The sequence below is a fragment of the Rutidosis leptorrhynchoides genome, chromosome 6 (genome assembly GCF_046630445.1).
Source record: "Rutidosis leptorrhynchoides isolate AG116_Rl617_1_P2 chromosome 6, CSIRO_AGI_Rlap_v1, whole genome shotgun sequence".
Classification (NCBI taxonomy): Eukaryota; Viridiplantae; Streptophyta; class Magnoliopsida; order Asterales; family Asteraceae; genus Rutidosis; species Rutidosis leptorrhynchoides.
Genome location: NC_092338.1, coordinates 170,868,706 through 170,884,098, shown reverse-complemented (window position 1 = coordinate 170,884,098; position 15,393 = coordinate 170,868,706).

The window sequence follows — 15,393 nt, the reverse complement described above, 5'->3', positions numbered from 1 at the left end:
CACACATGTTAGGGTTACAATGAGATGTTTATATAGGCAAGGAAACAACTTAGAGAACAAGAAAACTTGATTCTAGAATTTTCAGCCCGTCAGGCCCTAGCCGCGCCGCGCCGCGCCCAGGAAGGACCCCGCCGCGCCTCCACGGCAAAATCCAAATCAGCCTTTTTTTCTTTTCCTTGTTGTTTTGATATCCTTCACACATCCAACAATCTCCCACTTGAAGGATGATCTAAACACAACCTTCACTAACCCGTCACTATGTTTCTTCAACAACCCACAATAACTCCAGATTAGCCGATTACCAACTCCTTTTGATACCGCCAGATGAGACACCTGAATCACGCCGCACTTCACTCGTTATCCTACGTACAAGTGAAGTTTTTCGACACCAAAAACACCGCTGAGCGATAATCCAATCTCATAGTTATTAGCTTGAGCCATCTCTATTTCTATCGCCACCATCTTCAAACACGAAGATCGTCTTCTTACACTAGAAGACCAACTGAAGTATGCAACTCTTCAGTTATAGGATTCTTCATGAGACTACACCGACTCACCAATCACTCTAGACATGTCCAATCCCGAACACACATGTCAATGATCACCCTCGTACTGGATTTCACCATCTATCTATGATTTCCTTTCCAGCAATCATAAAATCCAACAGACGCACTCGTAGACTCTTCATCAAGGCTCTAGTAAGAACACAGTCACAACCTCGAAATCTACTAACTTTTTAACTTTTCGCTTTCTCGCTGGTACACTGACCTCCCCGTAGCTATGAATTTCACAAACCCATCTTCTCATCATAAGCACGCTCTCACTGTACGAGTAAGAAATTAAACCACGGCTACTCGAGAAGAAACTTGTTTCGTACCACCAGTCAGTCACAAATTTCTTTGCCATCGGAGAGTAAAACAAGTACTCGAAGCTCTAGTGTTACCTGGAATCATCACACTAATCTTGAGAACTTTGGAGAACAACGTCGCATAATTATCTCCACCACTCTACTAGTTGACTAACTCCCACTAGTTCGATAACTTCCGTCGATTACTAAACTCAACCAAGTTCCCGACACCCTCAACGATCCTAGAAAGCTCAAGTTCCATAATATCCTAATCATCTTGAAATATACGACCATACGCTTGGTCACCTAGTTTCATAACCACGCAAGCAACAAACTTCCCCGATAACTCCCACTGTCGACTTCAACTCGATGCATCTTGTTCGTTATCCAACTGCTCTAACCCGAGATAAAAACAACCTCCTGAGCTCCCATAACAAACTCACATCCCCAAAAAATACAGGTCGTATCCCTCGAAGTTTCACGAGACAAAAAAAACGTCTCGCACTCGCGTCATCAAACCCGAAAAAGTTCAACCCTGAAACTGCCCAAATTTGAAAAATCAAAACTGAAAATCCAACGGTCCGATCAATCTTGAATATTTACCACAACTAGATCTATGTGTGTAGAATCACCACCCCAAAAATCAAGTGGATCCAACGGTAGACGAACCCACAATTAATTTTCACCCAGCTGCGCAAACAAACCCCAAAAGGGTTTTTCCTGGTGGCTGCAAAATTCAAAAAAATATAACTCCAAATTGAACGGTCCGATCGCTACGAATTTTGGATATGTATTCAACCTACATGTCTACCACCAACAGAAAAAGTTTCAAGATGATCCGATGGTTAACGAACCCTATATGAATTTTCGAACACAGCTCTGCAATTAAACCCCAAACCGAGTTATTGCAACTTCGAAAAATTGTATCTCCCAATCCAATGTCTGATCACTTTAAAATTTGGTACACGACCAGAACTATGAGTCTTCAACCTATGATTAAAATATCATGGAGATCCAATGGTTAACGAAACCGCAACGAATTTTCTACCACAGCTGTGCCAGAATTCCGAATTTTTGAAGAAAAAAAAACTCTTTCACAACAAAAACTATCGATCCGACCACCGACTCCGTTATCACCGCGAATCACCACAATAATCTATTATAATCATAGAACAATTTTAATGGATTACCTCATGAGTACATAGCCATACCCATGAGTTCTTCGCGATCTCTTCAACTAAGCCCTTTGATCTCGATACATATTGTACCAAACCCGTCATTCATTCATCATGCTTTCAAATCGCCATCACTCCCACTCGAATCCTTGAGCTCTGATACCAATTAGGAATTATGGACCCAAACAAGACCGGTGATTTAAACCAATAACCAAACCCACAATGCCAAACGATAAAATAAAGCATGGAACGATAAATAAACGACACGAGATTTAACGTAGTTATATCCCAACTCCAAAACACGGAGAAGGGTTTACTCCACGGACACAAACCAGAGATTTTTCACTATAATTTTTCGTGCACACATGTTAGGGTTACAATGAAATGTTTATATAGGCAAGGAAACAACTTAGGGAACAAGAAAACTTGATTATAGAGTTTTCAGCCCGTCAGGCCCTAGCCGCGTCGCGCCCACGAAGGACCGCGCTGCGCCTCCATGGCAAAATCCAAATCAGCTTTTTTTTCTTTTCCTTGTTGTTTTGATATCCTTCACACATCCAACAAGGGTTTACCGCATCTGAGAGAAACCAGAAATGGATCTGATGAATTAACGACGATTAGCGATTATAGTATCCGAGCAATTTTTCAATTTTTTTTTTTTTTTTAGGATTAAAACTTGCTTTTGATCTAAGGAATTTTAGGGATTAATGTTCCTGAGAAAAAAGAAAAAGAAAATAGGGAAGATATAGAAAGTAAGGTTATATGGAAAAAGCAAGAAAAGGATGAAAAGACGAATTTATACTCACATGCAATGAATGTGATGGCAATTAACGTTCAATTTAAACAGATGGCTGACGAATGGACTCGATATGTTTAAATGTGATAATGAAAGGATGTTGTTAGCCAAAAAAGATCGGAGGAACGCTGTTAGCTTTTTGGTGTATAATGGAAGGACCAACAACACAAGAAATCGCAGTTTTTATATAAAAAAATTGATTTTCTAATAACCTAAGAATATCTATAAAGGTTAAAAGTTTTACATAAATATGTTGTAAATGAGAGTAGTTATGTCTAGAAAATAGGTAGTTATAGCCAGTGATGGAAGCAGAAATTTTTTTCATCGGAGCGAAATTTTTTTAAAAGCGTAGCAATTTTTTGGGCGAAATATGGAAGCTTTTGGGCAAAAATGTGGAGGCTTTTGGGCAAATTATGGAAGTTTTTTTTGCAAAATCTGGATGCTTTGGGGCAAAACTAGGAGGCTTTGGGGCAAAAATTGAAGGCTTTGGGCAAAATCTGGAAACTTTGGGGCAAATATGGAAATTTTTATTCACAAAAAAATCCATTGGGGGCAAATATGGAGGCTTTTGCCCCTACATATTTCCGCCCCTTGTTATAGTCAATGTAGAATCACTTTTTCATGTCTAAATTTCTTAAGTATAACCTTTATAGCTACATTTGAATAAATCCTATCCTATAACAAATAATAATAGTTGAAGAAATGAACATGATATTTAGACCACTTGTAACCAAGTGTGTTAGGCACTGATGCGCCACTAACACGTCATAGTGCGGCGTGTTGGGGCTATTTTTTCTGGCTGGCACGAGAGATGGTGATGGCGTGTTTGAACAAACAAGGATTAGCCCAAATCAAATTTCGACCATTAAAAAAAGAAATGCTCATCCAACGATTGTTTTTTATAAATAATCAATAATAATAAAATAACAACCTCTTCAATTTATATATATATATATATATACACACACACACACATTCACCATTTTTTCATAGTTTTTTCATACTTCTCAAAGTTTACCAACAATGTCTAACCCAAATCAAGGACCCAACGAGAGGTCGTGTTATGTGAATTATTTTGGGTAATGAAACAACAGCTCGCGGCTCGTCGTCTTTAATCCTGATTATGCCCAAATTATACATATTTTTTCAAACAAATTAAGACGTTATATTGGTATTTAAACATTATTATTAATACTTTTATCGAAAAGTGAATAATTCTTGTAAAAAGGTAATTTGATGTGTTTGTTTAGCGAATGTGATTAAACAAGAAAAAGCAGAAAATCAGCTGAAGCGCCGGCTGGGATACACCAGAGCCGCCGGCTAGAGTGAAAAGTTCTAGAAAATCAAGCCAGAAATCGAAGAACTTAGAGCCCAAGAAAAATACACCGGAATCGCCGGCTAACATAGCTGCAGCCGCCGTCTAACATAGCTGCATCCGCCGACTAAATCGTTATTTCTTGTACGTAAAGCCTAAGTCAGAGATAAATAAGGAAACGAAAATGTATCGGATATCAGACACCAGAGCCGCCGGCTGGATCACCTAAAGTTGTCGGCTAGATATGCAGAATGGCGGTTTCTTGTGCTTGAAGAACAAGTTAAACGCGTAAATATTGTTAACCCACATACCTATCCACCGACTAGATCCACCGGTCGAATTCTGCTATTTTCAATGTACATTCAGTTTTAGGGTTTAGCTACGAAAAGTTATGAATGGGAGAAACAAGAGGCGAATCTAGTCGAGGAGGAGCCAGCGTTGCTTTGAGTGGATTTACAGATAAATCGATTAGGGAGGTGATTGTTGGACCAATCGATTTTCTTAAGTGATTGGTTAAAGTTTGAATAACAATTAGCTATTAGTTAAACTATTAGCTGTATGTTTTATTTAATTATAGTTTTTAGTTATTAATTGTTTTAGTCAATTTGAATAAGTATTCTGGTGGTACTCGAAAATGTGGATCATGAGAAAAAGTCGTGATACAGGGGATACATGATCACACATTTTATTTAGTTGGCTAGTTGCTATTTTGTAGGGATTTTATTGTTTATCTTGGCTATATATAAAGCCTATCTATTGAGAATAAAATAATGTAGCACTTTTATATACTCTAAAGTTCCTTTGTCATATTTATCACTCTTTCTTTTCCGTTGAACAACAAACACAACCTTAACTTTTCATTCTGTAAAATATTTATTTTGTTTTATTCAGTAGCTAATCCATCACTTGGTATCAGAGCCAGGTTCGATCAAAGGAGCGTAAACGTATTCTGATCAAAAGTTGAAGAGGCTAGAAAAGAAGCTTCTATTCTAGATCAACCTGTTCGTGTTGAAAAAGAGTCTAACCGATTAGGTGCAAGAAGACGGTAAAGCTAGCAGGTGTTTTCTTGGTCGGTGGAACAGTGCTTGTAGAATAGGTGTGGTCATAAAAGGGTTAAAGCTGTGAAAAGGAAAATAATGGCAATGGTACAAGCAAAGGAAGGAGGTTCAATCTCCTATCGGGTTCCCATTTTGACACCGACAAATTATCCCATGTGGGCAGTTAAATTTAAGGCGATTATGGATGTGTATGGTATATGGGAAATGATATCGGCCAAAAAGTCACATTTTTATCCCCTATATTAAGCCCTAAAACAATAAAGATTTAAACTTTGAAGGCAAAATTATCGCTTTTTCGGTTAATTTTGTAGATTAAGTAATTACGAAGGCAATGCAAAAAGAATCAAGTAAAACGGAGCTAAAACAAAGATTCTAGAGCGAAAACGGTGAAAGACAAGAAATCAAGTTATGATCCAGCAAATCAGCAAGCAAACGGCCTGCCAAACGGCCTGCCAAATGGCTTGCCAGTATGACAAACGGCCTGCCAAATGGTCAGAGCAAACGGGCACCTTAAACGGGTAAATCTGGCAAACGGCCCCTGCAAACGGCCTGCCAGCCGTTTGCAGGAAAATTTCAAGTCTATTTAAAGGGCTTTCTCCATCCATTTCAACACACACTCAATTTGTAATTCATTTTATATTTTCAAGCTTTTAGTTAGTTTTTAGTAGTAGTTAGCTTAGCTTTTATTTTCCAGAGGATATCCCGGTGAGTCCCTGCGATCTCGTACAGATTTCTTCGGCCTTTTCAGGTTTTTATCCGAAACGCTTGTCTTTTGTATTAAACATGTATTCTTACTTTTTATGTTTAATAATGTGTTCCGATATTACCATGATAGCTTAATTAATCTGTATGTTGCCATGATAGAAGTTTGGGTTAGCGTAATTATGTTAATTTAGTACGATTACTGTTATAATACTGAACTAGAAAGTCTGATAGATTTGTATGCTAGCATCTTAAGGATCGACCAACCGGGGTTGTGATCAGGACTTGTCCACCTATATGAAATTAGCTACTTCATAGGATTAATACCCTTGGTTATACTGTATCTGAAGATTCTATGAACTCGGTATGGCCGGAGTTCCCGAGAGGCATTTAATGCGCTTTTAGGGCACGGAACTTAGGAATTGAGACATGAATGACCTAGTATGCCTATTGACTGTTCCGAAGAGACTTTTTAGGAGCTGTTAAGATCTAGTTAGTGCCTTCAGTGTGTGACCCAAGCCTATTGCATGTTCTTGTTTGATTGTTGCCTTAGGTCTTAGTCATATCAACTGTTTAGGTATTCATTAGATTTCTATCTGCTTTACTATCGGTATATTAACTGTGATGCTGTATAATGTTTGAATTGTTATGATATCATTAGTATGATGGAATGGTTGTTAGTTTTTATTTAAGGTTTTGCCAACTTAAACTGACAGATTCCTTCCATTTGTGATCAGTGTTTAATAAACACGGCATGTTGTTATTCAGTTAACTAAACTGATAACGAGGGTTAGGATTAGAGCTTAACTTACTAATAAACCTAGTACTTTAATGAGGATAACCTCCGAGGTATTGTTACCTTTCAATTATACGACCAAGTGACATACTTCTCACTGCTCAAAGAGAACTCCGAGAGTTCAGAGACAAGTAGGTCTGTGTAATTGGCTCATCCAACCAGATCTACATCATTCCAAGCATAGTCTTAACATAAGCATATTTACCATTCCCTAACCCAATACTGGTATCTTGGTCAACATTTCCCTGATCTGCATACTCCGGATATCCTTCTACTTATTTACTTTTCTGCATTTAGGACTTTTAGCTAAAAAAACAACTACTATCTTTTTATCCAGGTAATTTAACTAAAAGACAATTATCCACTTGATTCTCAATTCGTTAATCAGTAAAAATACGACACTAGGTTAACTTACACCTTCTACACCGTAGAAAGTAAAAGTAAATTTAGGCTCCGCACAATATAAATAAACAAAACCACTGTGTGCTATCTTGGTCAACTGAATCAGACGTCCTTCGGCCTAACGACACCGCATAAATAAAACCGTCCGTTTTAGCCATATCATAGTAGTAACGAGTTTTCTGGCTCCGCTGCCGGGATCGAATATTTTGATCGAGAAAGATTTTTAACAGACAAAAGTGTTGTTTGGTGGTGTCTAAGAAAGACAATTATACACGGACTTGGTTGTTGGATTTTCCGAACAGTCTCCGATTATATTGGAACCAAAAGGATCCTGCCTCTCCGTAGTCAGCCTGGCCACCTCGATACAAGTAATCTGTAAGAAATCCTATCAGGAAAGATATCCGATCTGGTTAGCGACCGAATTTCAAGAATAATTATTTTTATTAAATTATCGATCCTTTTAGTAAATTAATATTTTCTAAAAGTTACTTTTAAGTCTTTTTAACAGAAAATCTAAAAATGGAACAACAAGATACCCTTGCTTCTATGCATAAGTCATGCTTAAAGGAAAGAGGAGGACCAATCACCTTAGGAACTGAAGGAATTCCTGAAATTAGTTCACACATGATTAAACTAGTCAGTATGATCTGTAAATTTCAAGGATTACCGACTGACGATCCAAACTTTCATTTAATCAAATTTATCAGTCTGGTTGACTCTTTTAAGAAGAAAGAAAACAAGAAAAAAAATTTAAAACTTCATCTTTTTCAATATTCACTTTCTGTTCACGCTTTAGCATGGTTTGACGAACTTAACTCGAATTCAATCCATTTATGGGAGGATTTAGCGACTAAATTTCTAAACAAATTTTATCCACCCTTCCTGCAAACCTGTTTAGGAAATGACATCACAAACTTTTCTCAAAAATAAAATGAGTCATTGTGTCTAGCATGGAATAGAATAAAGATGATGCTTATAAGATGTTCGAATCATTCGTTAAGTCGGGCAGACATAATTTGTACGCTTTACAATGGTTTGACCAAGGATGATAAGTCTCTCCTAGACATGGCCTCGCAAGGCAATTTCATGTCCCGAATAGTAGACGAAGCATGGAATCTCTTGGACATAATAATTGCACAGCAGGAAGATTGGAACAATGAAGCTGCTGAGAAGGATGACGTCTTCCTAAATACGGTAAAAATGCTAGAAACCAGGTTACAAGATCTCACCCTCACTCGTTAAAATTTACCAATTCTTAGAAACTCCGATGCTACTAGAACCAATCTAAGGTATCCTTACCCAAGATGGGAACACAAATAGCAAAATAGCTCGGATCATAATATAATCTTCCCGTTACACAAACCTACTCTCCACTCTAAGGAAATTTTAGTTGAATTTATGAAAAAGCAATACGCGATAAACCTTCAAGTCATAGAATGTCAAAATAAGTTCGATACTTTAATAAATACTTTTGAAGAATTAATCACCAATTTTCAGCTTACGCTTAAACGATTAACCACTAAAGTTGAAATAGAGTGCAGTGAGTTTGATGCCCTAGTAATTACTAGAGGAGGGAAGGAAATTTAATGCCCCGTCCTAATCCATCTGGACGAATACATTACATTTGGTTATATCGCGAGGTATTTGACCTCTATATGATACATTTTACACACATTGCATTTGTTTTTAAAAGATAAACTTTCATTACATCGAAAGTTGACGGCATGCATACCATTTCATAATGTAACCAAATATAATTGACTTAATAATAATCTTGATGAACTCAACGACTCGAATGCAACGTCTTTTGAAATATGTCATGAATGACTCCAAGTAATATCTCTATAATGAGCTAATGCACAGCGGAAGATTTCTTTAATACCTGAGAATAAACATGCTTAAAAGTGTCAACCAAAAGGTTGGTGAGTTCATTAGTTTATCGTAATCATCCATTTCCATCATTTTAATAGACCACAAGATTTCATATATTTAATTGTACACGTAACCCGAGTATAAAATAACACGCGTAACCCGCGAAATAAAAATCATTCATATGGTGAACGCTTGATAACCGACTTAACTTTAATGCATAGAATATCCCTGATGTTATGCGAGGTGTATATGAAATAGCTTTATTTTTACAACGAAAAAAACTATTAAATACGATACAATTTTACACAAGATACTTATTTATTTATAGAATGGATATACTTAAACCTTGCTACAACACTTATAGGCAGTGTACCTAATCGTACAGTAGTGTAGTTTTTAGTAAGTCCGGTTCATTCCACAGGGATATCTTTAAACAAAGCTTAACGCTATATTAGTTTTACTTTATAAAAATACAAATATATATAAGTAATATTATTATTATAAAGAGGGGTTTTTACCGTTTAATGACCGGTTTGTCGATTTTAAAACTTTAGTCGCAGTTAAAACCTAATGTAAAATATTAAATAAATAAAAGACTTAATTTAAAGCGTAAAGTAAATAACGATAATGAAATTGCGATAAATAAAAGTGCGATAAAATAAAATTACGATAATTAAAAAGTACGATAATTAAAAGTGCAATTAAATACAATGACAATAAATAAAAGTGCAATTAAATACAATAATAATAAATAAAAGTGCAATAATTAGAAGTGTAATTAAATATGAAAATAAAGAAATTATGCTTATTTAAACTTCCGTAATCATGATGTTTGACGTGTTGATTTTAATTTATTCTCATGGGTTAATTGTTCTTTGTCCTGGATTATTTAATATGTTCGTCTGGTTTTTGTCCATAACAGTCCATCAGTCATAAATATAAAGTGCGAGTTTCCTCGTCAAATTATCCTTACACCCGAAGTCAAATATTCCAACTAATTGGGGACTTAAACTGTAACAATGTTTTAATACTTTGTTTAATAATTACACCAGGATATCGACTGCGTGTAACCCAAGGTTTTAATACTTTGTTAACAATTACGCCAAGTGTCCTTGTACATAATTTCACCCTTGTTTTAATAAATCTATTAACTATTAATCCATTCCCGTGTCCGGTTAAATGAACGATTATTCGTACATATAAATATCCCGCCCATCGTGTCCGATCGAGTGTATATGGTTATTTATAGGTACGTCCAATTGTAAATCTTTATATTAAAATTAACAAACTTTCATTTAGTTAAACAAATATAAAGCCCATTAATAGCCCATAGTCTAATTTCCACAAGTGTCATTCTTTTGTCCAAACCCCAATTATGGTAGAAAGCCCAATTACCCAATTTTAATATTTTTAGCCCAACATCATGATTACTTCGGTATTAAATAAGCATAATAATAACTTAGCTATGAGACATTAAATTAAAAAGGTTGAACATAACTTACAATGATTAAAAATAGCGTAGCGTTACACGGACATAATTTCGACTTACACCCTTATAACATTCGCTAACATACCCTTATTATTAGAAATTAAAATTAAAATTAAAATTATAATATAAATATATATACATATACGTTGATGAATGAAGAGAAAAAGGTGTGTAAAAATCGGCCGAATGCTCGGCCTTTTATAGGCCCACGTAATACTGTTTGACCTCTGCGAGTGCGGAGGTTTTTGTCTTCAAAGCTCCGCGAGTGCGGAGCCCCTGATTCCAGCTAACATAAGTTTGGCTCCTAGCTTGCCGACGGATTTTATTATATAAATATAATATAAATATATAATTTATATAATTAATTATATATTATATTATATTTATATACATAATTAATTTGTAACTTTCGGTCCGTTGCGTCGTACGTTGAAAGGTGGTTCATGTCTCGGTTTCTGATTTTCGAACGTCCTTTCGTATGATTTAATATCTTGTACTTTGCATTTTGCGGCTTGTACTCTTGTCATTTTTAGGCGTTCCTCATCAATAATTTGAACCTCTTTGCTTGTACTTTGTACTTTTTAGCTTTTTGGTCATTTGCGTCTTCAATTTGTCGAATCTGCCTTTTGTCTTCACCTTTTAATATTTAAACAAATATTCCTTGTAAATAGGACAACTGCAACTAAAAGCTTGTCTTTCTTGAGCGATAATGCTATGAAATATATGTTCGTTTTTAGCATTATCAAATATTCCCACACTTGAGCGTTGCTTTTTCTCAAGCAATATAGTCTTGAAATATACTAGAATCACTTCTTTATTCTTCACACTTTGTACATCAGTGATTTCTATACGGCGGTATGAACAATGGTAGTAACGTTATGGTTTACAGTCCCACATGACTATAAAAATTTAGATCCATTAAGGAAATTGGATTTTTATGAAAACATTTGATCTTTTGAAAATTAAATCTAGCTTTTACCCTAGATAAGTTTTTCGGAATAACCCTTCACCGGTGTTTGCAAATTCTTTTTGTGGGTATGGTGGGTTTCATATTTGAAATTTTTAGCTCAAAACTTGCGGTTTTGTGTCACCCACTTGTTAACCTTGTATTGGAAAAGCAACACGTCCAGTATACTTGTTCCGTATATTACCTTTCAATAAACTACCGTTCGGTTGTAAAGGAAAGCGTTGAACAAGCAACTGTTAAGGCAATGTCCCCTAACATGCTTTTAATTATGGTCTATAACGTATCGGATGCAATTACTATCCTTTGTAGGAGCAATAGTAAAGCTCACCCTTATAATTTTTCGGTCTGGAACAAGGTCCTGTCTTTGACCATGCTATGCAACCACCGTTCTTACGGTTGACACCCGAATTGGTTCAGGTGACCAAATGAATTCCAGGTGAATTCTCAGGATTTTACGTTCAATGGTAATGAACGCATTGAAAATGGGTTTTCAGAAAACAAATCGGTTTGTAATTTTGATCAAAATATTTTCTCGTTCAGCTTGAGTTTAGATATCATTGAATTCCATGAGTTTAAATTCTCAATCTTTAAGGTCAATCTCTAGGATTGAGTAATATCAGTCTTAAAAGCTGATTTTTGATCTTTAAGGAGATTATCCTTTCTGGGGATCTAATTCATTAGTCTTATCCAGCTAATTTGCATGATGTCCTCCCCATTTTACAAGACAGATCCTCTCATGGTTAGGATAAGTCTGACCACTTGGCGACCCTATTTGATGCTGAGGTCCGTGGATTTCCTGCTGATTTTAGAGATGACTTTTCTAGATTTTTCGTCAACCTACAGCTGGTCTGGACGACAACTTCATGACCTAAATCAAGAAGCGCGTTTCTTTTTCGGAAGACTTTACTTCCTTTTAACGATGGAATTGATTCATCGTGTAGATCCATCTTTCTTACAGTAAATCGGGTAAAACTGTTTAGTTTAGTCCAAAGCAAAAGTATCTTCAGTTATTTGTATAAAAATATGTGATATATGTTTTAAATAACTTTGGTAAATTTTCTCACACTTGGCTTTTATTTTCTTTTATTTGCCTTTTTATTGTCCTCTATTCCATTTTAAATGAATTCTAACATTTTGGTTTGTTTCTCAATTTATGTCCTTTCTGAGGTAACAATAATTTCAGTGTTGACACCTAGTTTTATCGTTCATAAATATGTATAAACATGATTTTGAATTCATTTAATTAAAAATTTTGAAAATTTTTACTAGAATTGGGTAGTCAGTATATAAGACTATGGCTGTTCTTTATTATCAGAGAGCACTAGATTCTAATACAACTACTGCGTTACTAGTATTTTTAATGGTAACCAAGTGTTTAAGTTAAAAATTTTAAAAATCCGAAAGAATTTAACCCCTTCCCACACTTAAGATCTTGCAATGCCCTAATTTGCAAGAAATCAATAACAATTTAAATTATTGAGGGTGATTAGCGTAGAAAAATGATTAAATTTTACCAAAGTTTCCAAACATATTGGCGTTTGTTTGCTGAATGATAAATAGTGCATATCATTTGTTCATTCCGTCTGTTGGTACATCACATTTGTTTTTCGTTTTGTCGTCAAAATTAATAGCTTTTGCTGAACGTAATGTCAGTCTTTGAAAATGCGCTGTTTTACCCTGTTTTGTACATGAGATAAACTACAAACACATATATACATATTTTTGAAGTTGGGTTTTCACACCACATTCAAAAATTATTAAAATCTAATAAAGTTAGAAAATTATAAAAGCTATTATAATAATAAAATAAGAAATAAGAAAATTAAGAATTAGTAACATTACAATAAAATAAACAAAAATAGAAAATTATGGATGAGGAGGATGGTTCTAGTATGGGTCCCAAGCGTATCCATAGATGCTGTAAAATGCTTGGGCCGGGTCATATGTAGGATATGTTGGTCGGCTCTCTAAAGTCCAAGGGGCAAATTCAGGCATAACGGTAGGAATGTAGTCTCTACCTACGTGTGTACAATGACTTATGATTTGGCTTTGATGATACTGCCAATCTTGAAATGCTTTTTGTCTAGCCATTTCATACTCGTGTCGAGCCATAAAAATTTGCATTTCCGTCATTGGATTACCCCCTCCCGGTTGACCTTGCTGTTGATCTCTCTCAACCTGTGGATGCCTGCCATCATAACGTGCTGCCGCATTGTTTCGTTTCTTTAAGACCTTAGCACCATGATAAACATGCAAATCTATTCTATCGCGGGGTTCTGGTTCTGCCATTAATATTCCCCCTGACTTCTATCCACACCGAGATATTCAGCAATTAAAGTAATAAATATACCACCTCCTATTATGCTACCACGCCTCATACCCCTAACCATAGTCGATAAATAATAACCCACACGAAAAGGTATACTTACAGCGCTATGTGGGTCTCGAATACACATGTGGTAAAACAAATCATGTTCATTTACCTTTTCCTTATTCTTACCTCGTTGTGTAATCGAATTGGCTAAAAACCTATGGATTACTCTTAATTCAGCTCTATCAATATCAAGATAAGAGTATAATCCCCCCTGGAATCGGCGATGGCTAGTCATCCTACTCCATACGTCATTTGTATCAAAATTCTCATCCACCCTCCTACCATAAACTATTAACCTCTGGCAATCATAAGATGCTAGCTCCTCGGGCGTATATATACCTAAAGCCCGAGCCATGTCTAGTAAGGACATATGGCGCATCTCCCCTCCTAATAAAAATCTAAGAAAACTACGATCGGTTAAAGTATCTACCCAATCATTTATTTCAATAGTACATAATAACTCTATACACCATTCTCTATACACAGGGCTACGCATGTTGAATAAACTTACCCAATCACTAAAAGTAGAATTACCATACCTTTGAGTAAGTAATTCTCTGATTGGCTCGGCCAATTCCACTACCTCTAATGGTGCCCAATCTATAACTCTGGGTACCTCAACATTATTAGACACAAGGTTGTGCAGGTTCTTTTGATATTTTGGATAGTCTATCCAATATCTATCAAATCTCAAATTCGGATGTAAATCTGCCTCATGAATGTTTGAATATGAAACAATTGGGTGAGGCATAACTTGTCGGTATTGGTTATTAATTTCCTGTTGATCTGCATCTTCCGGAGGAGCATTGTGAGCCTGGGATGAAGATTCACCCCTTTCAGTCAGCAAAATAAACACAATTTTTGTGCATCCAAATATACATTAGTTTTAGCAAAATCATAAATCTAAACAATTACAATGACATGTTTAATCCATATTAAACTCTATACACATTTTAAAAATATTAACAATTCTACATTTTTACAAATATACTTTTACAAAAATGTATACAAAGTTTCTTCGCATTTAACTTCTAAAACATGTCAAAAATAATCATTATAACAATTAAACAAGTTTCTCATGGCATTCATATCAATTAAATCAAGTTTATGCAATTTTGGTTCAAAAAGTCCACTTTAATCTTCATAAATCATGTTTAGGATCAAAGTTTTGATCATTTAGCAACCTAAACATGTTACACTACTCAATTTAGCATAAACTAACAACAAAATTCGGCCATAACCTGTTTATATCAAAAAGCCCTAATTTTGCTCAAGAACACAAACCCTAGATTATTCAAAAATTGAAGTTCAAAGCTTCTAATCATGTTAAATAGCATCAATCTAGGTTATACAAGCATAATATACAAACAATTTAAGCATTATTACACTAGAAAGTATCAAAATCGAATTATGTATGAAATTGTTCAAGAACACTAAAATTCGGATTAAATGGTGTTTAGGTGTAGAAATTTACCGATTTCCTTGAGTAATTCCTTGATAATAGTCTCCTCATTGTGATTTTAGCAACAAATTTGACGATTTATGGTGAAAAATTTCGATTTTGAGAGGTTTTTGTGTGTATTTTTCGTGAAAAATGGGT